Source organism: Enhydra lutris, unplaced genomic scaffold, assembly GCF_002288905.1.
Source record: "Enhydra lutris kenyoni isolate GAN:26980312 unplaced genomic scaffold, ASM228890v2 scaffoldscaffold39, whole genome shotgun sequence".
Classification (NCBI taxonomy): Eukaryota; Metazoa; Chordata; class Mammalia; order Carnivora; family Mustelidae; genus Enhydra; species Enhydra lutris.
Window position 1 is genome coordinate 14,254,391 of NW_019154123.1, and position 26,209 is coordinate 14,280,599.

At 39.2% G+C, this 26,209-nt stretch overlaps 1 protein-coding gene and 1 pseudogene across 2 annotated transcripts in view; one reads left to right on the plus strand and one right to left on the minus strand.

Moving 5' to 3' along the window:
- Nucleotides 1-26,209, plus strand: part of LOC111154932 (ATPase secretory pathway Ca2+ transporting 1) — a 157,307-nt gene that overhangs the window by 20,095 nt on the left and 111,003 nt on the right. The window lies entirely within an intron of this gene.
- Nucleotides 14,134-26,209, minus strand: part of LOC111154949 — a 42,067-nt pseudogene continuing 29,991 nt past the window's right edge.

Sequence of the window (26,209 nt, forward strand, 5' to 3'; positions counted from 1 at the left end):
AAAAGCTTTTAAGTGCCTAATTCATGCCTACCAACTTTGTGGCTTTTGGCTTCTGAGACTGAATTTAGCAATAGCCTTTACTTACACAAAATACAAACAAGAACATTAACATACCAAAGTAACCAAAGAGATGTTATTGTGGACTGGCCAATGAAAGGCCTTGCAATGAAAGGCCAGCAATTCCCAACATGGAACTGGGGACTGGGGAAAAGATTGAACCAGCATATACCAACAAATGGGAACTGTGGGCTGGGATTTCAATATAATAAGGAGCTGTGGACAAACTAAGGGTTAAAAGACTTAGGTTCTAGGCAGAACATGCTGCCAGTTCAAACTGAGGTGCTAAGCCCTGGACTAGGAATTGTGTACCGAACCAATAGCCAAGAACTGACATTCTTTTAGAGACTTTTGTCTGTCGTGAAACTGACCTGCGGCCCTGGAATAGAAAGCCAGTTAGATATGGAGTTCAATACAAAGACAGCAGAGCTCACTGGGGTGCCTGGGTGGCTCAGGCACTTGAATGTCCTGAGTCATGCTCCATACTAAGCAGGGAGGCTGCTTGTCCCTCTCCTTCCCCCTCTGCCCCACCCCCAACAACTGCTGATGCTCTCTCTCAAATAAATAAATAAAATCTTAAAAAAAAAAAAAAGAAAAAGAAACAAAGACAGCAGAGATCAGAATGGAGAGGAATTTATCCACAGCCTTCAGAAATGGTGAGAAAGAGAACTTGAAGGGTCCATGGGTACCAGTGCCTATGTTTCTTGTTTTCCCAGAATCCATCAGGAATTTCCTTGGGATCCCACTGCTACCAACAAATCTGTTAAAAAACAAATTCAACTGAGTAAATTTTAAAGACCTTACTGGCTTTCTTTAACAACTCACGACTTGGACAGCATCCCATATAGATCTGAGAAGGTAGTTAAAATGAAAGACTTTTACAGGCAGAAGGGAAAGGGATAAGGAAGTTGTACTAGTAAGAAAGCAGATTGGTTGTGGTGAGGTCATCTTCCTTCTGGGGATAGCAGGGGTCTATCAGGCAGGTTACCTCACTAGTGCTGACCAGGTGATTCCAGATGACTAATTTAAGATTCCATTCCTGGGAGATGCTAAAACTGTAATTAGACTGGGTATTAAGTCTCAGTTTGGTGACATCAAACTTAGCATAAATGACTCCATTTGGGGCCTGCTGTCCCTTTTTTAACAGAGGTTTGAAAGTTATTCAATTGGGGAACTTCTAAGAAAAAGAATATAAAATTATAAATACTAAATTAGAGACAAATTGACTATTAGAATAAAATAAGAAATCACCATACGGGGCGCCTGGGTGGCTCAGTGGGTTAAGCCTCTGCCTTTGGCTCAGGTCATGATCTCAGGGTCCTGGGATCATGGAGAGCCTGCATCAGTCTCTCTGCTCAGCAGGGAGCCTGGTTTCCCCCCTACCCCCCACCCCTGCCTGCCTCTCTGACTACTTGTGATCTCTCTCTCTGCCAAGAGAAAAAAAAAAAAAAATCACAACAAATTATAAATTGGAGTGACAAGTTTGAGATAACAAAATCTGGAAAAGTAAGTGTTTTAACTAATTAGCTAATAAATCCTAAGGTGTTTGTTTCTACATTTTTAGGCTTCAGATTCTTTAATCACCACTTCACATTCTCTAAGGAGATAAGAGAAAAATAATCCAGATACTCCTTTAACATAGTTAATTTATATTTGTTTTTTATTTGAGTATTGAACAGTTCCATAGACTAGCTTCAGGCTCTATTTCTCCACTCACAGACTTCAGGTGCTGGGCTCAAGGGGATGCATTTATATAAAGATTTCAGGCCTTGTGATTTAGAATAGTAGGGAGTAGAAATATCCTTGGATATCCTTTCTCTGCTAGGACAGCCAGCAATAACTTAACCATACACAGATAGGACTACAAGCCACTTCTGTGTACCTCACTAAATCCAAATGAAATCTAAACGTATTCTCAACTTCTTTTGAGCCAGATCTAAAATTTTGCCCTGGGGTGTCCCACTGCTGCCTGACAGGAGAAGTGTGAAGGAGGAAAGGTCGGTGAAAAGAGTAACTGTAAAATCAATTGAAGTAAAAATATCCTTTGCAAATTTTACCAAACCATAAGACCATGAGAACATTGCTAGAGCCTCTTTAAGGGCCTTGAAAGGGGCCTCTATACGTGGAGGGCCCTGAAACTTGTTTCCTTGGTTTCCAAGAAAATCCAGCTCTGAAGGAATGATATAACACACAAAAATAGTATGTATACCAAACATAATACACAAGAGTCCATGCCATAGGATGGCTTTGAAAGTAATACTGATGTGGTCCTATTCTGAGCATGTTGAGCTCCCAACTCCTTCGAATGAAATAGAGGATTTCTTCAATGGAGGATGTTCTTTCTGTGTATTTTGCTCTATAGTAAGTAGCACTATGAAGATGGAAATGTTCTGATACTATTAAATCTCCAAGGTCTCCCACCCACACCCCCATTTATATTTGCAAAGGACCTGTTACTTGTAACGCAGTTTGCAAATACAACAGACCTCAAAACTCCTATACTGGTGTAAAATTAAACACACCATCTACTATCCTTCCAAGCAGGACAGTTAACACACATAGAGAAAAAGCATGTTATTGCTGTTAAAGACGACATCGTAGAAAGGTTATAGCACTAAAGAAAGTCTTTAAGAATTCATTAAGATCTAATCAAGCTATTGCAAACTCATCTGTTATCTGCAATTATAACATAGTTACCATAACTTGTCTCTGGATAAAATCACCTTTATGTTGGATATCTTTGCTGTATTTTGCTTCTGGTAATGTATTCAAATGCCCAGTTTTCTCATGTAGATACTCCTCTTTTTAAAAAGGTATATTTATTTAGGAGCCACCGGGGTGGCTCACTTGTTAAGCATCTGCCTTTGGCTCAGGTTATGATACCTGGGTCCTGGGATCAAGCCCCACATCAGGCTCCCTGATCGGTGGGAAGCCTGCTTCTCCCTCTCCCTCACCCCCTGCTTGTGTTCCCTCTCTCACGTCTCTCTATCAAATAAACAAATAAAATCTTTAAAAAAAAAAAAAAGGATGTATTTATTTGAGAGAGAGAGAGAACAGGGAGAGGGGCAGAGGGAGAGAGACTCTCAAGCAGACTCCACACTCAGTGTGGAGCCCAACATGGGCTTGATCTCACAACCCTGAGATCATGACAGGAGCTGAAATCAAGAGTTGGTCACTTAATGGAATACTGCCCCACCCAGGCGCCCCTATCCTCTTGGTAGAAACCCTTGACTCATTTGTTCTTCTTCCTTTGTTCTGCAAATAACTGCCCTTAATGTAAGCAGTTCTTGTAATTGTGTCCTATACCACTAACCCTATTATAATATTTACTACTAAACTAGGCTATGACCCATAAGTACATCTCAAAATAAATAAAGCACATCACACAAGTATTTTGGTCTTATGAGTGCATGGTTTGTAATCAAATTGTTTACACCAATTGAATAGTGTAAAACCCTATTTCATTAGTCTTAAAAAGGATCCTTTTGCTCTATCCCCAACACATAATTTCTGTATAATGTACTTCAAAAATATTTTTATAGCCTCTGAAATGTTATACGGCGTTTTTTTTTTTAATGTTTTGTTTTTAAAGGCTGAAACTATTTCTCTAACAAATGCACTGTTTCAATAGAATGGCATTTTCTACTTATGAAGGTTTCCTCTATTTCTTTCATTTAACTAGGTTGCCAAAGGTTCATACACCCGGTCAAAGACACATTGTTCCAAAGGTCCTGACCTGAGATAAGAAAACAAAGACTGACTTAGAGCTGGCAACACAACTATAGCTCCATTGCCTGTGCATGGCCCCTCTAATTTTTGTTTTCCTCCCTACCAAACTGGGTTATGCTGAGATGATGCTCACAGTTATTTAAGAGGGGAGAAATGTGATCTCTTTCAGTCTTAATGTCCTTTCCCCTGGTCATTTAAAATAACTCATTTTAGGCCAACAGGTATCTAGTCAAAGAAGGTCAAAGTACTATAACTTTAAGATAATTATTTTAAGAATTTAATTCATTCTTTGGGAAATGCTGGAGAAGGTTTAAAATATGGATATATACTCTCACACTATTTTTCAGAATTGAGGACTATTGGCATGATCAAAATATTTTTAGATGAAAGTTTTAAGTTTCCTGTAAATCAGTGCTCAAATTTTAACACTGGAATCACCTGAAGGACTAGTTAAATATAGGATACAGGCCCCTACCCCCAGTTCAGTAGGTCTGAGGGGGGTGCCACATAATTTGCACTTCTAAAAAGTTCCCTGGATAGTAGGGTCCCCAGTTTGAGAACCACTGATGCAACCAATGCAGATCATTTGGTGATGCATATTTTCAAAAATCAAAACTGACAGGGTTTGCACCTTTTCGAGTACATACGCTGTTTGGAAGATGGAGAGTCATTGCCAAAGCCAGGGGGATAGTGATGATGATTTAAAGCTTCATAGGTTCTTAACTGGCCATTTTCAACCATAGCTGCTCTACGCCTAGTAGCATTATATAATCCTCAGTAAGGCAAGAAGTCATTGAGTAGTGTCTTGCCATAAGTGTTGCAGGATCATTGAATGAGATGATCAAGAAAGAATTCTTGAGACTTTTTATGGTACAACTTAGTAAGTTTATTTAAGTAGCACAGGGACCGGACCTATGGGCTGAAAGAGCTGCACTTTTGTTGTATGAAGCTGGTGGTTATATGCCTAGTGCTCAAGGGGGAGGTGCAGGGAGTATTCGAGCATGAACGTTTTCTTTGAATTTCTACTCGTAGAACTACTTTCTCAAGATTTCTCTGATGCTTATCATTCAGCTCCGTATTAGCCATCAGTGAGATGTACAGGCAGTCATGAGATCTAAATATGTAGCAACCAGTACGAATTTGATCCTTATCAAAATTATGCAGGCTCTAGGTCAGCCTTCAGGGTTAAATGTGAACATTTTCCTGCTTCTATCTCTCATCACAAGAGTAATCTACAATATGTTTTTATCTTTTTAATTCTTTCTTTTGTAGCTGTGTACTGATTGAAGTGACATGGCAACTGAAAATTGTAATTTTTGATTTAAATAATGGGATTTAAAAAGTTGTAATCGTTGTATGTCCTCTATACTATCTAAAACCATTATGTAGTCTTTTTTTTTTTTTTTTTTTAGATTTTATGTATTTGCCAGAGAGAGAGAGCACAAGCAGGGGAGCAGCAGGCATCGGGAGAAGCAGATTTCCGGCTGAGCAGGGAGCCCGATGTGGGACTAGATCCCAGGATCCTGGAATCATGACCTGAGCCAAAGGCAGATGCTTAACCAACAAAGGCACCCAGGCACCCCTAAAATCACTAAAAACAAAATCTCTCAATTTTACCTTACCCCTACTCTGGTTAATATGCAAATATAATTATAAGATCAGAAGAAAGAAAAATTTACCACTTGGAATAAAATCAATATTCCTAAACTTGTTCAGTGGTTTTTAGATCCTTAGGACATGTGTTTAATATGTATTTTGCTGATTTTTCAATAAAGCATGTTAATGAACACATCTCAATTACCTATTGAATAATCTCTCTAAAATGCCTGTCTGTAATTATTTACTATTAGGATTACACTTCCATTTTAGCACTAATTTCTACTTTGAGAAGATAAACCTAAGGGATTCTAGAATAGCTTCTGCTTGGAGCATGATTTCCCCAGTGTCCAAAGGTTAAGCAAGAACAAGTGAAGAGATGTAGACAATGACCAAGGATGTCATAAAATCAAGTTCTTATTAATTAATACCATTCTTAAATATCATCAAATGAGCTATGGGGCAGATATGCTAGGCTCAGGAATTAATAGCCATCAAGGTTTCAGGGTGCCCTATTGAGTTGAAAGATGTAACAAAACAGAATGATAAATTGTAAAAGGTAATCCAGTAAACAGGGCAGCTTCTCACATATTCTCTAATAGGTCATAGAGGTAGCTTTAAGGAAATAGGAGCCAAGATGGATATTGGACTCCTGGCTTTGATGTTGAATAGTGAGAAATTCTTGTTCAAAGAGCTTCACCTGTGTGAGTCCTAGCCTTGTTAGCTATAAAAAGCAATTAACAAGATCTAGTCTGCTTACCTCACAGGGTTGTGAGGATTAAATTTAATTATGTACATGGAAGTGTTATGTCAACTGAAAAACCCTAAACAAATGTGTTTTGTTAGCTGTTCAGTGAAATTGATTTTCATTTCCCTAAAAGTAAAACAAATCCTTTAGTCAAGCATGCAATATTTACCTTTCCAAGTGCTTTTTAGGGTTAAAATGAGCAATTTGATCATTTAAAATAGGGGAAGAATATGTTTAGTTTTTTTTTTCTTAATGTCATAGCTTTTTAACTGCTCTAAGTCAGAAAATAGATGCAAGTTGATGTGCAAACCTCAAGACAATAAATGTTTTATCAAGTTTGTTGGAAAAAAATGACTGGAAAACTTAATTTTATTTTAGCAATTTCACAGTAGAATTATCACTAAGTAGTCATTAGCTGAGTAAACAAGAAAAAAGAATTAAACAAGAAAAAGTCTGGTCTAGGGCATACAACTAGAAGTTTTTTATTTAGATTTTTATTTAGAAAATAAAAATTCTAAAATCTAACTAGTTTTCAAGAATAATGTGCAGAATAACATAATTTTTTTTTTTTTAAAGATTTTCATTTATTTGACAGAGCACAAGTAGGCAGAGAGAGAGAGGAGGAAGAGGCAGGCTCCCTGCCGAGCAGAAAGCCCGATGTGAGGCTCGATCCCAGGACCCTGGGATCATGACCTGAGCTGAAGGCAGAGGCTTTAACCACTGAGCCACCCAGGCGCCCCAGAATAACATAATTTAAAAATACTCCTGATTAGGGATGCCTGGGTGGCTCAGTCATTAAGTGTCAGCCTTCAGATTAGGTCATGATACTAGGGTCCTGGGATCAAGCCCCTCACTGGGCTCCCTGCTCCACGGGAAGCCTGTTTCTCCCTCTCCCACTTCCCCCTGCTTGTGTTCCTTCTTTTGCTATCTCTCTCTCTCTCTCTGTCAAACCAATCAATCAATCAATCTTAAAAAAAAAAAAAAAGATTTAAAAAATACTACTGGGGCGCCTGGGTGGCTCAGAGGGTTAAGCCTCTGCCTTCGGTTCAGGTCATGATCTCAGGGTCCTGGGAGAGAGCCCCACATCGGGCTCTCTGCTGGGCGGGGAGGCTGCTTCCCCCTCTCTCTCTGCCTACCTTTCTGCCTACTTGTGATCTCTGTCAAATAAATAAAATCTTTAAAAAAAATACTACTGAGTAGTAATGGGTAAAATTGGTCAAAGGAGTTTCTGAAATTAAAAGCCAGTGTTTTACTTTATATGCTAATATGGAAATCACCTAACCTAAAAAACAGACAATACTCCCCTGTTCAGTTCTTTTTTTTACTTAGATCTTATTCTGTAACTTCCCATTGATTAACATTGCCTTTAATACCTAAAGTACTCTAACATTTTATCACTTGCATATGTCACAGTATTTTGAATTCTTTTAAATTTTATCAGAGCAGCCAAAGTACCAACCAATACATTAACCTATTTATCTAAAGCAAAATACTTTTTCTCATTTAAGACTCTATCAGTTAGAATGTTTCCAGCTGCAAGTAACAGAAAATATAATTTGTTTATTATCTTATATTAAAGGAAGTCTTGTGGTAGGACAGGCTCTAGGACTGGTTCATTTGTTAGCTTAATTATGTGTTAAAGGACTTGGCTTCCTCTGATCACCACTTTGCCATCCTTGGTGTTGGATTTTTGGAGAAAGAGGGGTAGGTGGGGTAATAAGGTGGCTGCAGCACTTCCAAACATTCAAAATTATGGGGAAAGCTTGTTAAATCACAGATTGCTGAGTCCAACCACCCAGAATTTCTGACTCAGTAGGTCTGAGTGGGATCTGAGAATTTGCATTGCTAATGAGTTCCCAAGTGATGCTGCTGCTGCCGGTAGTGGGGCCACACTTTGAGAAACACTAATTTAGACTAATGATCCTGGAGGGGAATGGATGTTTGAGGATCACTGATAAGATTCATTATAAGATGTACTTTATCATTTGGAATATAACAGAGAGTTCCTTTTGCTCTTCTCGTAGGGCCTGCTGGCATTTTCAGTCTGTCAGCTTCCTGTTCAGTATTCTAGAGAGGGACACTGCTCACTTTGAACACCAGGATTCCTGTGGTTGAGGTAGCAGTTTCTTAGAAAATAGTTCTGCATTCAACTGTTTGAACTAGGGACTGCTTGGGCCAGTTCAAACTCCAAATTTGCACTTGAGCTTATTTGTTCCTGGCCTGTAGAAAGCTTTTTTCCCTTACTATCCAGAATCCCCATTTTCTTGATCCCCCAAATAAAGAATATTCAGCAATATTGTTATTTTTAATATCTTCTAAAATAGGCTACATACACCTTGCCTTTTTTAACCCAGAAAGCAAAAATAAAGTTGTCTGAAGGTATATAAAATGCTGCTAATCCAATTTCCCATCAGATTATTTGTAGTGATGAATTTTCTGACTTGAAGATTTAACAATTTGCTTGTATTGCAAGAACTCCTTTCTGCCAATTTGTAATTCTCCTTCTCTATCATCTACTTGCAAACCATCTTGCCAAATTGCATTTCTCCTTTCTCTGTACACTGTTTTATGAACCATCTCTTTGGTGTGGGTTCCTATTTTGTGTAGTGTGCTCAATAGGAATATGGTCTGTTTGCATGACCATCCAGGGCTAACCTTCAGAATCCTCATAAAACCTGGGGCAATTTCAGTGCTGTTGATCTCCCTCTCTAATTTATTATCATAATGGCATTTTTGTGCCTTTTTTCCCATTTGTTCTCACAATAGGAAGTGCAGTGGAGAGAGATGATTTCTGCAGGGGGCCTGGAAGGACTTGGGACAAGTTCAGGCAAAGATGCAAGCTTTGCCAAAAATAAAGACTTCTAGAAAATGGTGGGGTAGAAAACTTTTAAGTGCAAAATGTACAATTTTGGCAGTCTGAGGAAATGCAACCTTTCTCAAAGCTCTCTCAGCCCCCATTGTGCAACACAGTAAACAGAGATTGAAAATGTTTCTGATGTGAAATTGAGGAAGGATTTAAATGGAGGAAGGGTGCCTAGGCTATTACTTCCAACACAGCAAGGGACCAACAGATATAATATGGAATCTGTCTGATAGTTTCAACTAATTTATGACCAACCCATCTGTAAAACTTAGAAAATGAGGAGAAAATGCTGGCCAGTGGCAACTTAATGTAGTTGGCTATTCTAAGGCCTGTTGCTTATACCTAGTTTCCAAGCTGTCTTGTCCAAGAGTGGATTCCTGGATACTTAAGGTAATAACCAAAGACTGTGCAGGAAATTATAGTGCTTTTGACTTTGTCAGCCATTGATATGCATGCCATCAAAACCCAAAGCACAATCTCAGCTGAAATTTCCTTGGTGCATGGAAGCAGCCACCTCAACATCGTTATCTTTTAATTTCATACGGTAACCCGGTTCAAAATCTTGGTGTGATATTTCATCTGCTTTGAGCAGTGCTCAATTTTTAATACTTCCTACAATGGTTAGGACTTATTCTTGTTCAGACCAAGTTGTACTAGTTAACCCCTTTGTGGTTTGGAGATTTAAGTTCAATTTTAAACCTTAGAAAATCCCTTAATTCTTTGCTTTATGGGAAAGTAGAAGTAGAAAAAAATAAAAAGGTGGGATTATGTTTATTCATTCAACAACATATATGATGACCATTTTCCAGATTGCCCATTTATTCAATAGGTCTTTATTAGATATTTACTACAGACAAATGTTTTTGGGCCAGAGATAATTATGCCGGCTTGGAAACTAGACAGAATATCTTTTAAATGTGTGCATTTTTACCTCAAGATAAATCTTGGCGTGTATGTAATACGGAATATTGTATGTCTATTTTCCATGAAGACAATGAAATCCAGAGATGACTTCTGGATATGGGATGTACACTCACTTTGCTTTTCCTCCTCCTCCCCCACCCCCCCTTTTTCTTTTAAAGATTTTATTTATTTGAGGAAGAGAGTAAGTGAGAGAGAGGGATCACAAGCAGAGGGAGGCAGGCAGAGGCAGAGGGAGAAGCAGGCTCCCCACTGAGTAGGGAGACCTATGTGGGGCTTCATCTCAGGACCCTGGGATCATGACCTGAGTCAAAGGCAGACAACCAAATGAGCCACTGAATTGTTCTCCTCTTTCCCTTTCTTATTCTTATCTGTGCTCCCACCTACCCTCCACCTCCAATCCATTAGATTGGTAGTACATATCAAAGATCCCAAATATTGGGACGCCTGGGTGGCTCAGTTGGTTGAGCAGCTGCCTTCGGCTCAGGTCATGATCCCAGCGTCCTGGGATCGAGTCCCACATCGGGCTCCTTGCTCATCAGGGAGCCTGCTTCTCCCTCTTCCTCTGCCTGCCATTCTGTCTGCCGGTGCTCGCTCTCTCTCCCTCTCTCTCTCTGACAAATAAATAAATAAAATCTTTAAAAAAAAAAAAAAAAGATCCCAAATATCACCACAGGCTCAGAACTTGTTGAATGGGGGAACTGAGTCATATATAAACCTTAAAAATGAAAAAAGCACTCTTTAAAATCTCTAGTTTCTTCTGCTCAGTTTCAGCAAGGAAATGGTAGCACGTGTAGAAGTTATGCAATTTTGTGGGCTGATAAAATATTTGTAAAGTTTTGGTATCTCTGTGCTAGTAAAGCCAACCAAAACACAGCTACATCATTTTTGAGCTCGTTTGATTTTTATTCTTCCTTCTTATTTTTACTCTTCCAGCACTGCTAAGACAGAGAACCAAGCACATTTATGGCAATTCTGGCAGGTGGTTGTAAGATATTGATTGAATATGACGCTTCTTATAGGAAGACTGTATTTCCCCCAGACTTGACTCTTAGCATGTCCTTTCTCTCACAGGATGAAAAATACTTCTGTTGTTCTGTTTGAGCAGGTTAGCTTATAACAATAAAGCATTGTGTCTTTATATGCTTTTAAAATATTTACCTTAAAAAAATGACAATTTTTTCCCTAAAACTCCTTAACTATTAACCTTTGGTACATAAAACAAGGTTAAAATAGCCTTTACAATAAAATGTTAAGGAAAGATTTAAAAATAACCTTTTCTGGGTTAATTTTTAAATCCTAAAGGACCACATATTTCTTCATCATTCAGGTTTATAAAAATGCCAGCTATCAAATTGGTTATTAGAAAAAAAGATGCCTCACATCCTTTGTGTAATAAGGTGCAGTATAAATAAAATTAGAACACCATGACTGTCTTCCTCAATCTTCCCTATTTGTAGATTTAACCTAAGCAGAGGTACCTGACAAATTCCCCTTTATTGCTCATATGTGGAACACCTTTGGCATCAGATATATTTAATTAATTTTGTAGGTTCAATATTCAGAACCAAATGAGTAGATTTTTAGAGCATCGATTTGTAAAAAAGAAGACAGAGGGAACTTGAACCTAATATATTTCTTTGCCATTAATCTAATTAATCTCATTCTAGCTAGCTAATGCTCTGTTTTGCTTATTTCTCTGTATAAGCTTATACTTTCAGAGTCCCTATAATTTACAACCTGTCTTCACTTTATCAGATCCTCAAAACAATCTTTTGAGGGAAAGGCTGGTTATTATGCATACATCTGTTATCTAAAATATTGTTATATATGTATATGTATAGATGAATGTATATACACATGGATGTATATGACCTAATTGAGTGTACATATATTTTAGTCCCCTTCCCCCAAGATGAGGAGGTGGAGATTGCTATATCAAAGTCTCATGGAAGGTTAGCTGGTCAGAGGAGAATGCTGAAAGCGGAAAGAGGATTCCTTTTTTCTCTTTTTTTTTTTTTTTTTTTTTAAGGAAGAGGATTTCTGAAACTTATGGCTCAAGCAGTCCCCACTGCTCTGGCTTGAACAGTGAATGCTACGCTACCTTTCATTTACATAGGAAGTCAAAACTGGTGCTACTGATGTTGGCTAGCTTGGTAGAAGAGGTGTTCAGACACAGAAGAGAATCACTCTGTGGAGAAGTGTCGATAAGGCTGGAGGATCAGCTGAGTGGCTGAACCAACTATCCTTAAAGGGTTTTTGCAGCTCCCCAGCCTAGGAATTTGTGAGACGACTGATGGTGGATTAAGAATGCAGGCAGTACGTAACAATTCATCTGGACAAAGATGGTTTTATCCAGTTTCTTATTTGCCTTAGTAATAGGAACAATGGCTTTCACAATTTAGGCAACCAAAAAGGTAAAATTCCGGGGTAAGCTACTTTAGGTTTAAGCCATGCGGTGCTATATCCTCGGGGGAGTTAAGGATGAATTCTGTGTTAATGCTGGGGTATTGTATTGCACTGCACAACAGATAATTCTTAAGTTATTTTAGAAAAATGTCTGAGCTTGGGGGGGTGGGCTGGCTGGGTGATGGACTTGGGGAGAGTATGTGTTGGGGTGAGCACTTGTGTGTTGTGTAAGACTGATGAATCACAGAACTGTACCCCTGAAACAAGTAATAAATTATATGTTAATAATAAAAAAGAAAAAGAAAAAATGTCTGAGCTAATTAAAGCAATCCAGTATCAAATTCTGTATAGGGAAATTGCCCTCTATTTTGTAAGATTATATATTAATATCAAATAATGTCTACATTTACATTTTCTACTTTAGGTGCTTATGTTTTTAATACGATGCTGTGGTGTCAAGGTCCAATAAGTATAGTAACTAATAATCATTACAAATTGATTACAACATTGAGCAAGAGATAGCACATTCATTGTTTTACAAATGAGGTTTGTACCACCACTGGCTGGGCAAAAGTCCCTAAGCCTGTAAGCCAAAGGGGTGTTACAGATAGTAACTCTGAGACTACAAACTAGTTCACCCTGATTTTTATGTTTTGTTTTGGAACTTAAAAGTGACGTCGTTGAATAAAATCTCAATGTATCTTAACTGAAAAGTAAAGCTAGAAAGCTGTCCAAAACTTTTGGTCCTAGACTAGTTCCACGAGATTAAATAGGGAAGACAGGTAACCCGGTCCATTTGTTTATTTTGACGTTGAACATGTGGTCAGAGAACATATCCGGAAGTGTTACAGAACCTGAGATAAAGGGCAAGCTTTTTAATGAGAGTAGGTGTTGATGGACAAAAATACCTCTAGCACACAAGGGAGGACTCCTGCGGTCTTTACAGTTCTTCGTGGAGGGCGCGGTCGAACTCAGCAGGTGTAGCCCTGCCCTCTAGTGGACTTAGGTGCGAGAGGACTTCGGTTTAGTCTCCTGTTCCCGGCTTACCAAAGCTTAACATCAACTGTCCATAAAAAAGTCACTTATTGGGGGGTCTGGGTGAGATGCTGAGCAAGTGAAAGGTTCAAATGGCAAAAGACATAGCCAGTGTCCGGAGGCAATTCCCGTTCTTCGGCTTCCGCCTCTGGACGCTGTTTCTAGTTGTTCCAACCTTTTAGGTTCCACACACTTGAAAAGGCTGAGACCTCCCTCGAGCTCTGCGGCTGATCCTTGCCTTCTCATTACACACAGGCACTTTAGCGGATCCCTTAGAGGGACAGAACTCTGGGAAGTCGCCCGCGATTGACCCGCTCTCGCAGTCAGCGCAAAGCAGCCGGGATAGGGGTCTGCAAGTGAGGGTGAAGTCCCAGTGAGAACACCAGAGTCCCTCTGCGTTCGCCCCTTCCCTCGGAAGTCCTCGCGTCGCCTCCCGAGATTGTGACGGCCACCCCGACGGGAGGGGCTTCCCATGTTGCCTTTGTTGAGGGCGCTCAAATACCTCGGGGACGGGGAGCATGATCGTACCTGCCCGCTTGGCCCGTCCCCGCGGCTGCCTCTTGAGAATGTGTGGCCAGGGCTGGGAAGCGGGTGGGTCTCTGACCTTCGCGCCCAGTGGGTGCGTAGAAACGGGCGGGCACTGTCCCTGGGTATCTGCGAGGAACCTCCGCAGGGAAGGTAGGGCCGGAGCGGGGCTCTGGCCCGGCGTGCCCTCCTAAGGGCCTGCTCCGCACCCAACCAGAGCCTTTTCTGGGCGGGTGGCCCGGCCTTCGCTTCATTTCCGCCGTCTGCGCCTGTGCGTGCGAGTGCGCGTGCGCGCGCTCCCCTCACAGCGGAAGTAGTAGCGGCAAAGCTCGGTCCGTCGCGGGCCGGGGAGTGCGGGGCGTGCTGGGGCCGGGGGCGGCGGGGAGGGGCCGAGCGTAGGAGGCGGAGGCGGGGCAGACCTGCGCTGCCGCGCCGAGTCGGCTGGGCCGACCGTGACGGGTCCCCACACCTCCTCTCCCTTCCCCTCCCCGACCGCCCTCCGGTTCGCTCCTTCCTCACGCCGGGAGCAGGCTCCTGCCTGGCGCCGCCGCTCGGCGAGCCACTCCTCTTCGCCCCTGGCGCGCGGGGCGCTCCCGCGAGCCTCGCGGGTGAGTCCCCCGCAGCCCGGAGGAAGGGAGTCTGGGGTTTTGGGAGGGCACCGGTATTACCTATTGCCCCTAATTTCCAGAAACTTCCAGGTCCTGAGGGAGGGAGTGTCCCGAGGATACCCCGACTTGGGGGTGTCTCTAGGGCGCCGCCCCGCCGGTTTGAGCTGGGGGCGTTGCGGGTGGCTGAGGGGGTGGGCAGGCGATCTGGGGGCTCCCGACGTGGTGGCGGGGCGGGTGTCCCCCTCCTCGCCCTCTCTGTCGTCAGCGCCACTTTTCCCGGTTTCTCTTGCAGATGCTGCTGCTAGGGGTGGTGGGAGCAGCCGTGGGACGTGTGGCCGGGAGAGGGGGTGACAGCCTGGGATTCCGGGGGCTTCTCTTCCTTGTCCTCCTCTCCTCTCTATTCCCAGTGTGGCGCGGCTGACACTAAAGACTTGTAGCCATCAACCCAAGTGCAGTTTCGATGGAAAATGAAGGTAAAGGCCCCTGGCAGACGGGTTGCAACGCGGAGTTGAGGGTGTGGTGGTTTGCTTTTAAGTTGCCTTTCTTTTTCCACCTTTTTATTTTCCTGATTTAATTTTTTCCTTTGCGAAGTATACAAAGAATTGCTTTCTTCGGGTATTAGCTTTTATTTTGGTGACACAGGGAATTTCGGAAATTAAGGTACTGTGGGCTACTGAGCTTTATTCTGCTTTCCAGAGGAAGCCGCCGCTGTCTTTAGCTTAGGGAATGGAAGGGAAGTTTTCATTTCAGATAGCATCTGTGCTTGTTTAAATAGCTATTTGAAAGGAATCACTCGAGGGGAAGTGGAGATGGAGAGGGAAGGGGATGGACTGCATCTCTGTATATTTGCATGTCAAGCCTTGATGATGGTATGTGACCGGATTAGTTTATAAGAAAGGAAACAATTTTTTATTAATGCAGATTTGTTTTTCAGTTCAGAAAAAATAACTTTGAATTTAACAGAATGTTATGAGGTGATTTCCTTGCTTAAAGTTCTTCCGTATTTCAAAACATCATTTAGGAGGTTGACAGTGGAACTCATTTGTCCACTGTATACTTTGGACCACTAAATTATCGTTCACATGTTACTTGATTCCTTTGGTCTCATTAAAATATTTAATGTTTTTCATTACACAGCACTGGTTATTTTCCAAAAGCGTTGAACAACTCAGTATTATTTTCTCTCCTGAAACAGCCACATTTATTCTGTGGACTGACTTCTGACTTGTGTGTGATAATCTTTGTTTTCTCCCCCCCTCCTGGTCTGCAAGATACTATGAAAGATACTTAAAAATTACAATTTGTCTTCTTGTATCTTTTGGTTTTTAAAATCTGTAAGTGGTACAGAGGAGCTGGAATGGGGTTTATGGGTTGTTTTCTCACTTGTTTTTCCGTTTTTTGAGAATGTAAGCTCAGTTGTCCTAAGTAGAACTGGTGGTTTTAGGATAGATGTTTCTTATATGCATAACTTGTTTTGCTGCCTGAGACCCTAGGTAGGGTATGTAGGAAATATAAGAGGCATGATTATATTGTTCAGTTTTACTCTAGATGGATAATTGGTGGAAGACATTTTCTGAAATACTTAAGTATGGAACTGCAGAGGAGTTATACCACCTAATTTGGTCTTTAGAAACAGCATTTAAAAGCAGTAATGTTTTTGCCTGGTATTAAGGAAAAATCACTTTTCTGAGGCTTTCTCTTCTTTGTCTTGGTTTACAGATTACAGAAAGACAAATCCCTTCTTCACAAGAGACAAAGAATATTAAATGCATTCATATACTTGTTTTTTGGTAGTTGTATCTTAAATAACATCAATAACTTCTGCTTTCAAAGTGTTGCCAGATTTAAGAGAGTAGTCTAGGTGTATTCTTAGAGGTTGCTTTTGTTTCTTGATCTCTAAGAAAAAGGAGCATGACGAGTAAAGCTGACTCTCATATTGTCTCTTGACATGAGAGGGAGTGATGTTGAGATGGGAGCATGGTGCATGCTTGTGTCTGACTGAATTTGAATTATTTGGCCTCATAGTAATATACAGTTCTCAACAGCTTGCAGGGGTTTTCTGCCTGTAATAATCTAGAGGCCTTTTTTGTCAGTTTCTCATTACCATAACATTTTTTCTTTTCTCATATTTAAACAGCTTTAAGAAGAATTTGCATATAACCTAGAATTTTCAGTGGATTATTTTGAAATACATAGAATATTATTGCTTTTCTTTTTATAGTTGGATTCCCCTTTGACATGATATATTAATATCTTGGGAGTGTGGAAAAACAATGGATTCAAACCATGTCTTAACCACTAAAAGTTTTGTGAGTAGAAGCAAATTACAGTTGACTCTTGAACAATGTGGAGTTTAGGGGCACCACCTCCCCCATTTGAAAATGTACTATAAATTTTGACTCCCCCAGAACTACTAATAGCTTACTGTTGACTGGAAGCTATACAATAATTGATAATAAAGTCCATACATCCTTTGTATATGTATTATATGCTGTATTCTTACAAGAAAGTAAGCTAGAGAAAAAATGTTAAGAAAATTGTAAGGAGAAGAAAATACATTTACTGTACTGTAAAAAATCTTGATGTAAGTGAATCAGCACAGTTCAAACCTGTGTTCAATGGTTAACTTCACCTTTCTTCGTCTTTGTTGTTTCATCATCTATAAATTGGGATTGCTGATACTTAGTCTACATAGTTAAGAGGGTGAAATCAGAAACTAGGGAGAGAGGAAGGAGTTTAAGATCACGTGCTGTGATACCTGGCAACCTGATTTGAATGCCAGATCCCCACTTAGCGTAATTTGGCTTTTTTTGCTTCAGCTTTTTCATCTATAAAATAAGGGTATTGGTAGAGCCTACCATATGAGGGTTTTTTTGTTTTTTTTTGTTTTTTTAACATTTTATTTGAGAGAGAGAAACAGAAAAGGAGCATGGGGTGGGGGCAGAGAGAGAGGGAGTATCAGACTCCTTGCCAGGCAGGGAACTAGATCCCAGGACTCTGGGATCATGACTTGAGCCAAAGGCAGATGCTTAACCAACAGAGCCATGTAGGCCACCCCCCCGCCCATGTGAGATTGTTATAAGCATTTAGATGTTTCTGGCCCATAGTAAGTGCTCAATAAATGCTTATTATAAATAGCCTAACTCAGTGTTTGCATACTATTATGCCTTCTGGCATTAATGTTATGATAGCTGAATATTGAAAGGAGGAACAGTTGTGGCCAAAATGCTCTGTATGAATTTGCTATTATTAGTTAGGGAATGGGTAAGTCAAGTACAGAATTTTCTCTACTGTTACGGTTTTAATTCTATAGAGAAAGTCGGGGCTCCAGCAAAAAACCAGAGGCCAGTGTGGAAGGAGACAGGTTTGGATTTGAATCCTGACAGGTAACTTTTTTCTCTCCTAAAAGAATCTGATGAGTTACTGTGTTTCTAAGTTTTCCTATCTGTAAATGAGATAATGCCCTCTTGGAGGTTTGATGTGAGGGATAAATGAAGCCTGGTATGTGAAGTGCCCAGAATGATGGTTAACACATGGTTAGCATACATTAGTGATTGAGTGATTACTACTGTTCCTCAGGAAGATACTCCTCTAGTAGGTAAATAGATAAATTACATCTCTAGGTACGTAACAGGGTAGAATTGATAGTAGCTCCCAGGGGCATTAGCATGAAGGTTCTTAGGTAGTATGCTGAGTCTACAAGGGTTGTTAGCGGGAATGACTTCATCCTTGTGATTCCTTTCAACAGTGGTGGTAATTTTCTTTGGCACTTCAGTTTCAATTCTTCTGGACCTTTCTCCCATGTCTCACTTAAACTTATCAGCAGAGCTTACCCAGTTTTTAGCCTTAGCCTCCAGGATGCCTTTTGAATATTTCCTGCCAGTCATAGGAAGTATTTGAAGTGTTAATTTCCTGCAGTTGCAGGGATTGGTCCTAGACATCCCTTTGTGGAACTCCTTTTGCATGTTTGGAGCTCCTTTTTGCTGGTTTATTTTGAATTTGGGTACCACCTGGGAATCTGAGATGTACAAGTAGATGGCTCTTTTCCTGATTTTTAAAAATTAGTTAATTATACTTAAAGGGTTGGTTTATTAGAAAGGTATTTCTAGCTGGAGAATTTTGCAGATAGTTTCTTCTTCCCAGTAATTTTTTTTTTTTTCTGCTTTGGAATAGATTTGGCCTTTCTCATAGAAAAATATGAATTTAATGTACCTGAAACTGATAGAGCTTTAAATATTTCTTTTCTTTATTTCTTTCTTTTTAAAATTTATTTGACGGAGACAGAGAGACAGTGAGAGAGGGAACACAAGCAGGGGAAGTTCGAGAGGGAGAAGCAGGCTTCCTGCAGAGTAGGGAATACAATGTGAAGAGGGAGCCCTATGCGGGGCTGGATCCCAGGACCCTGGGATCATGACCTGAGGGGAAGGCAGACATGTAACCACTGAGCCACCCAGGTGCCCCGAGCTTTAAATATTTCTTTGACTAGTGGATAAAAATAATAATCTTCAAGATTTCTGGACATGTCTAATTTATAGTTATAGGCAGGGCTAATAGGTCTAGAATAAATTCCCCTGATCTCTTTGGATAGCATTTGGAAATGATAGTATGTTTATTTACACTTTCCTTTAAAAATAGTTTCTTGGTCAAATTGTTAATCATCTAAGAATGTCTCAAGAAAAGATTACATGTTAGGATAAGGATAGTTGGAGGAACTGTAAGTAAAACAGATGAGAAACCACCTTAATTTCCTTCCTTTGACTAGAAATTGGAAGCCAGATTATAAAAATATTTTGTATTTTTAGATGTGGAAGATGTATTTTGTTTGCACTTTAGTCAATAAAGTAATATTCTTAGTATTTCCGAAAGAGTTGAAACTGAACGAGATTATGTATGTAATAGCATCTTATAAAATGTAATTTAACCTAGAGGAAGGATGCTGCAGAGATTATTTGTAAGCAATAGCTTTCTACAGTTGAATCCTAAATACTTGATTTGTCTTAATGTTATCTTATTTAATGGCAGCAGAATTAAACTGTTAACTGAAGCAGTGTCGATCAAAATAGTCTCCTAGGAACACACCCCTTGGGGCTCAAGGCTGATTTTCTTTTGAGATCTTGGTTAACCGTAATATGTTTTACTAGGTTCTATTTTATTTTAAAGCTGGAAAGAATACCATAGCTTGACGGTGAAGTTAGCTGGTGTGAATTTTAAATTACATAGTTGTTACATGTAACATCTTAATCCTTAAGGGTCAGTTCAAAAAGTCCTCCAATATTTACTTTGTTAAAAGACACATTCTTTTTATAGGGACTTCAGGCTTCATTTGTGACAAGATTATCTTTGTGATTTTCATGCGGACAAGTGTTGGTAAAAGGCAGTAAAGTAAAAACTGATTGGGTGAACTCTGTATTAATGCCATGATGTTGTACAAGAAAATATTTCTCTGGAACAGAAATGTCAGGCTAAATTGATGCATTTCCTTTTGAATTTTTATGGCTTGTATTTATATGCATTTGTTAATTATGTCTTCCATCTTCAAGGTTTTAAGTTACTGTTGACAAAAGCATAAATCTTGGAATTACAAGGAAATTCCTCAAATTGTGTTGAATGAACTTAGGCTAAACTTACTCGATACATTTAGAAAAAATTAGAGTGAAATGTTACAAGGTTATGATATCATAGGTTATAGCCAGAAAGAAAATAATATAGTGTCATCAAAAGTAGCACCTAAGATGGCTGTAACTGGACATCTAATTGAACTTGAATTCCTGCTTTTTCTTTCTGCTTCAGATAATAGAGAATGTGTGAATTGGAATTATTAAAATACCTCTTAACTATAGTTGCTTAATTAAGGCTTTTTGGCTTGATTTTTTATTTTTTCATAAGATGTTGTCCTAAACAGGATATGCATATGTCTTTATTCCTTCTGAAAACTCTGAGACATGGAAACATCCTTGTAGAAATTATTTTCATTTATATACTTGAAGAACCCAACAAAGTTGGAATAGCAGTAGGATCCCGACACTAAGTATATCTGCCACTTTATAGGAAAACTCAGGAATGATAACAGAAGCAGAAATATTTAGGATGTCACTCATCGTAATTTTCTTGAATATTTTTTAAAACTGGGAAGTACAAATTAAAACTTTGACTAGGTTGTGAATTTCAGATACTGGATTTAAAGTTTTCTTGATTGGGGAGTCTTAAGAGGATAAAGCATATCCTAAGGATCATTAATAAAATAAAATTCTGTTCCCTGCCAAAGGGACAGATAAACTTTAAAACAGGTCCTAGATTTCCTTTTATCTTAAATCAGAGCCTTAAATCAGAGCAGTATAAATAAATTAGCCTCTTGGTGCTGCATATTCATATATGTTGGGAATATATCTTTATTGCCTTTGCAATTATTTCATTAGATTTTGTTTGACCATCTCTTTGAGACTTTCCTTAGTGGAATGTTTGCATTACCTACCTTCATCTGGATTTATATATTGGGGAGGCAGAAAGGTTAGTTGGATGAAATTTTCTTTGGGAATCTCCCCTTTTCTGTTGAATGTAAATTGTACATTACCTAAGAGCAGGCAAAAGCTGTTCATGGCACAAGTGTCAGAAATAGCATACAAGCCACTTTTTAATGATGTGCAAACTAATCTCTGCTGTGTCCTTTTCTTAATGTTTGTCAGGGTTGCTATTTACTGAGAGTTAACATCTGACTGTGAAAGTGTCAATGATTATGGGTGCCTGGGTGGCTCAGTGGTTAAGTGTCCACCTCTTGATTTAGGCTCAGATCATGATCTCTCAGGGTCCTGAGATTTATAACCTGTGTGAGGCTCTGTGCTGGGAATGGAGTCTGCTTAGGATCCTCTCCTCTGCCCCTCCCGTGCATACGTGCGTGCACATGTTTGCTCGCTTGCTCTCTCTCTCTCCAAAAAAAAAAAAAAAAAAAAAAAGGAAAAGAAAGAAAGAAAAAAATAAGAGTATTAGTGATCTGGTGGAAAATTCCAGTTTCTTTTCCTACTCCAGAAGAAGAGGATGTGGTCTTTGCCCACCACTGTTTGAGGTCTGCCAGCCCCTATCCTAGAAGTTGGTATTCAGTTATGGTATCTTTACAAATACCCTTCATTTCTTTGAGGAACCAAAGGAGATTAGTTCTTTCTGATTTTTTTCTGTTCCAGAAAGGAGAGGAGATGAGCTTGTAGTTATCTTAGAAGGATGGGAACGGAGAGTGGGGATGGATGAGAGAGGCAACTTACTCTTAGGAAAACCCAGCAGAACTTGGGTTGTAATTAGATTCAGGAAATGAAGGGGGAAGGTTGAGTCAGAATGACTACAAGCTGTTACACCAGCGTAAGTGGGTGAGTAGAGATACCATGGCTAGTTGGAGGAGTTAGCTGAGTTGGGGACAGGCCAAGCAGAGTATGTTGAAGGTCAAACTGTCATGGCTTGCATGTCATAGGTCTGTGTATGGAGGGAGGTTTTAAAATTGAACACCAGGGACGCCTGGGTGGCTCAGTTGGTTAAGCAGCTGCCTTCGGCTCAGGTCATGATCCCGGCGTCCTGGGATCGAGTCCCACATCGGGCTCCTTGTTCTGTGGGGAGCCTGCTTCTCCCTCTGCCTCTGCCTGCCACTCTGTCTGCCTGTGCTCTCTCTCTCTCTCTTTCTGACAAATAAATAAATAAAAAAAATCTTAAAAAAAAAAATAAAATTGAACACCAATTGGTGTCTAGGGTTCAAAGTGAGCTCTTGAGGGCAAAAACCCTCAGTTGTCCCTAATTAATTTTGAGTAGCATTTGGCATGTTGCTCTTGTCCATTGAATGAAAATGCTGGCTTCTTCACTCTAGCTTACTGGTTCTCACCTAGGGGTGACTTTGCCTTCCAGGGACAGTTGGCAATGTCTGGAGATATTTTAGTTAAAAAACTAGCAGGCTGCTACTGGCATCCAGTGAGTAGAGGTGAGGGATGCTCCTAAACATCCTACTGTATACAAGACAGCCCCTTCCCCTTCATCCTCCAACAAGGAATTAACTGGCCCCAAATGTTGAGGGTGCTGAATTGGAGAAACGTTGTCCTAACCAAGGGCCAAGAAGTTAACTCTTCTAAGCCTTGGTTTCCTCACTTGTAAACGGATGATGATGTATTCTACTTCAAGCTTCTTAGGTTTAAATAGGGCAAGGTGTGTATATTCTTGACATGAAAGGGCTGCTCAGCAAATGACAATTTCCCTTTCCTTGGTTGATGACTATGAGGAAATTATTTTTGTCATTTGTTTGCTAAACAAACTCTGATTTCAAGCCTTCACATATTTTTCTGAGAGTTGAGTAGAATGCCCAGGAAAGCTATAGTGGTTTTTATAATATTAATGATTCTGTCATAGGTGCATCACATTATGATTTTGGGTTTTGAGTATTTCATGATTTGTAATTAGCAGTAGGTAAAAATGTTAAAATATGGATTAAATGTTTTACCTACTAATCAGTGAGGTTAAACTCATAATTTTACTTGCTGTGAGATCTTTTACTGTTTGAAAGCATTGAAATCAAGACAAGTATTGTGAGTTACGTCTTTTGGAAAATGCCAGACCTGTGTCTGTAACGTCCTTTCCTTTTGTATCCATTGACAAAATTTCAAGTAGACTCTTCTTTGAAGTCAGAACTCTTCCTTAGATTTACTTAATAAGGTCTTTATTAGGTAGTTTTCTTTTACTTAAGAAAGTAAGTATTTTTTTACTCTTTTGTGAAGTGTAGAAATTACCACCGGCTCTTTCACTCATGCTAGGGTCAGGACACATAATATTTTCAATTTTAATATAAGGACCATAACCTTGAACATGTATTCTAGCCATAGCCATGGTGTTTAATAATCTGTTTACATGTACATAGTTGTGTACCATTGTCATTTTTAAGGAGTTCTTTGCTGCTTCCTCTTTTTGGAAAAGATTGGTTTAATCTCCCTGTACTTTAATACCCCCAATTATAACATGAGATTAATAGATAAAGGTGTTTGAGTTTAGTGAACTATTTATTGGATTCTTACTAGTATTTCTTTTATTAATAGTAGAATTTATAAATAACATTCTTCCTTTTCTCGTAGTTAACTGAGATGATTTAAACATACCATTCATTAAGTAGTTGGTCAGAAAAATTAAATAACTTGAGGAAAACCATTTAAAATGGAAGATATGTATAAGTGATAATAGAGTACATTTTGTGGTAGCAAAGAAATTTTCATTCAGCTTAAACCTGTAGGGTTCAAAGTTGGTAGCTTTTGACGATATAGATTGTATCTGACCACAAGTTGCTTTTAAGGACTTACATGGTTCTCTCTTGTACTTGTAGACATTTGCGTCAGTTAAGTACAGGGTGTGAAGGATGCTGCATTCGTGTCTTTGATTTCATAAGGGTTTGGTTACCATAGCCTGTAAAAGTAACCCTATCAGTTAACTCCCATGTGAAAGGAATGCCATTGGACAAATGGAGGAACTAGGAGAAGGAATGAAGGAATGTACCATATGTTTGTGTAGTCAAATTACTGGCTAGTTCAACATTTTTTTTTAAACTATGATATTACCACTAAAATAATTGTTGCTAGCTGAAAGCTTTATAAAACAGCTCCATGTTTAATGTACGGTAATAACAATGGACAGATTTTTAAAAATATGTAGATGATATGATACCCCGTCCCTTGTTTTTGTACTGAATTTGTCTCAGGACTTGGAATAATTTCTACAAACTGATTTATCAGTAAATAGAGTACTGTGCCCACCTTTTAACTTAATAAAACAAACAAACAAACAAACAAAAAAAAGCCAAATTCTTTCCAGGTGTAATTGCTTAACTGTTGTTAAAGTGTTGTTTAATTTCTAATTATAGAAGAAAGATATGCTGTACTTTCAGAGGTGTTTCTAAAAATCTTTAAACTTTTAAACTGAAGTAATTTCAGACTTACATTAAAGGTGCAAAATTTGTATAAAGAGTTCTCCTAAACCCTTTTCTCAATCTCCCTAATGTTAAAATCTTATACAATCATAGTAGAATGATCAAAACCAAGAAATTGACATTTATAAATTCTCCTTTTTCTGACCTGGGATCCTGTTCTGGATTCTACCTTGCATTTAGTTTATATTTTCTTAGTTTCCTTCCATCTATTCTCTGGTCTTTTTAAAATTTTTCATGATCTTGACAATTTTGAAGAATACTGGTCAGTTATTTTTTAAGAATGTCCCTCAAAAAAATGAAATAAGATGAAACCAGAGAAGGAAACAAACCATTAAGAGACTCCTAATCTCAGGAAACAAACTGAGGGTTGCTGGAGGGAAGGGGGGTAGGCGGGATGGGGTGACTGGGTGATGGACATGGGGAGGGTATATGCTATGGTGAGTGCTGTGAATTGTATAGGACTAATGAAGCACAGAGCTGTACCCCTGAAACAAATAATACATTATATGTTAATTTAAAAAGTCCCTCAATTGGATTTGTCTGATTTATGCTCATGATTAGTATGACTTATGCCCCGTCATGTTGAGTATGATTAAGGTTAAGGTGGTGTCTGTCAGGTTTTTCTACTTTAAAGTTACCGGTTTTTCTTTTGTAATGAATAATTAATGTAATTTCTTTAGTAATGTAATCATTCCTTTGTAATTAATACTTTCCTTTTGTGGGGAGGTACTTTGAAGCTGCAGATGTCTTTCATGTCATCATACATTTCACAGGCCAGTTTTTGCCTCTATCAATGATTCTTGCTGGCTGCCGTTAACTTTTGTGGTGTTTGCTTAATGATGATTTTGCTTCTTTTGTTCCTTCTGCATTAACTGGATTTCTGTTAAGGAAGAATTGTCCCTTTTCCTCCATTTGTTAATTATCCAATTGTTTATTTATATGGATTTATAGACATTTATTTTACTGTTTGGGTTAAAATTTAATACTTTGTTGCTCAAATCATTTCATCTTTGGTTATTGAGAACATTTTCAAATTTGCTCCTTTGTCCTTTCTTTTTTTTTTTTTTTTTAAAGATTTTATTTATTTATTTGACAGAGAGAAATCACAAGTAGGCAGAGAGGCAGGCAGAGAGAGAGGAGGAAGCAGGCTCCCTGCTGTGCAGAAAGCCCGATGTGGGGCTTGAACCCAGGACCTGGGATTATGACCTGAGCTGAAGGCAGCGGCTTAACCCACTGAGCCACCCAGGCGCCCCTCCTTTGTCCTTTCTATAATGCCCCCATCATTTTGTGACTTCTAATATACTTTCTGGCACCACAAGATGTTTTAGATGCATCTCTGTTTTTCATCTTTATACCAGCCACATACACAATCAATCATTCCAAGGAAGGCATGTTCATTTTATTGGAGAATGGTATCTAGAAACCAGGATCTGAGTGTCCTCTCTGCTCAGTACAATCGGGTACTATTGTTTCTTGGTTTATAGTTAGCAAATAGATGTATCATAATATATATATACATGTATTTTTATTTCCTTAACTATCCATCTATATAAAATGAAAACCATGAACTCAGGATTCATTCTAGAGTTTTTCCCCTTTGCCTTCTTCAAATGTGAGAAATTTTGTTCTTATCCACAGTATATTTACTTAACCTGTGCAGTCATAGTGGAGACACACACACACACACACACAACAGTAGTTTCATAATTGCGAACCTATTTCCCTGGGAGATACACATTTAAAAACTAGAGTATATTTGTCTTTAGCTTTACAGTACACAG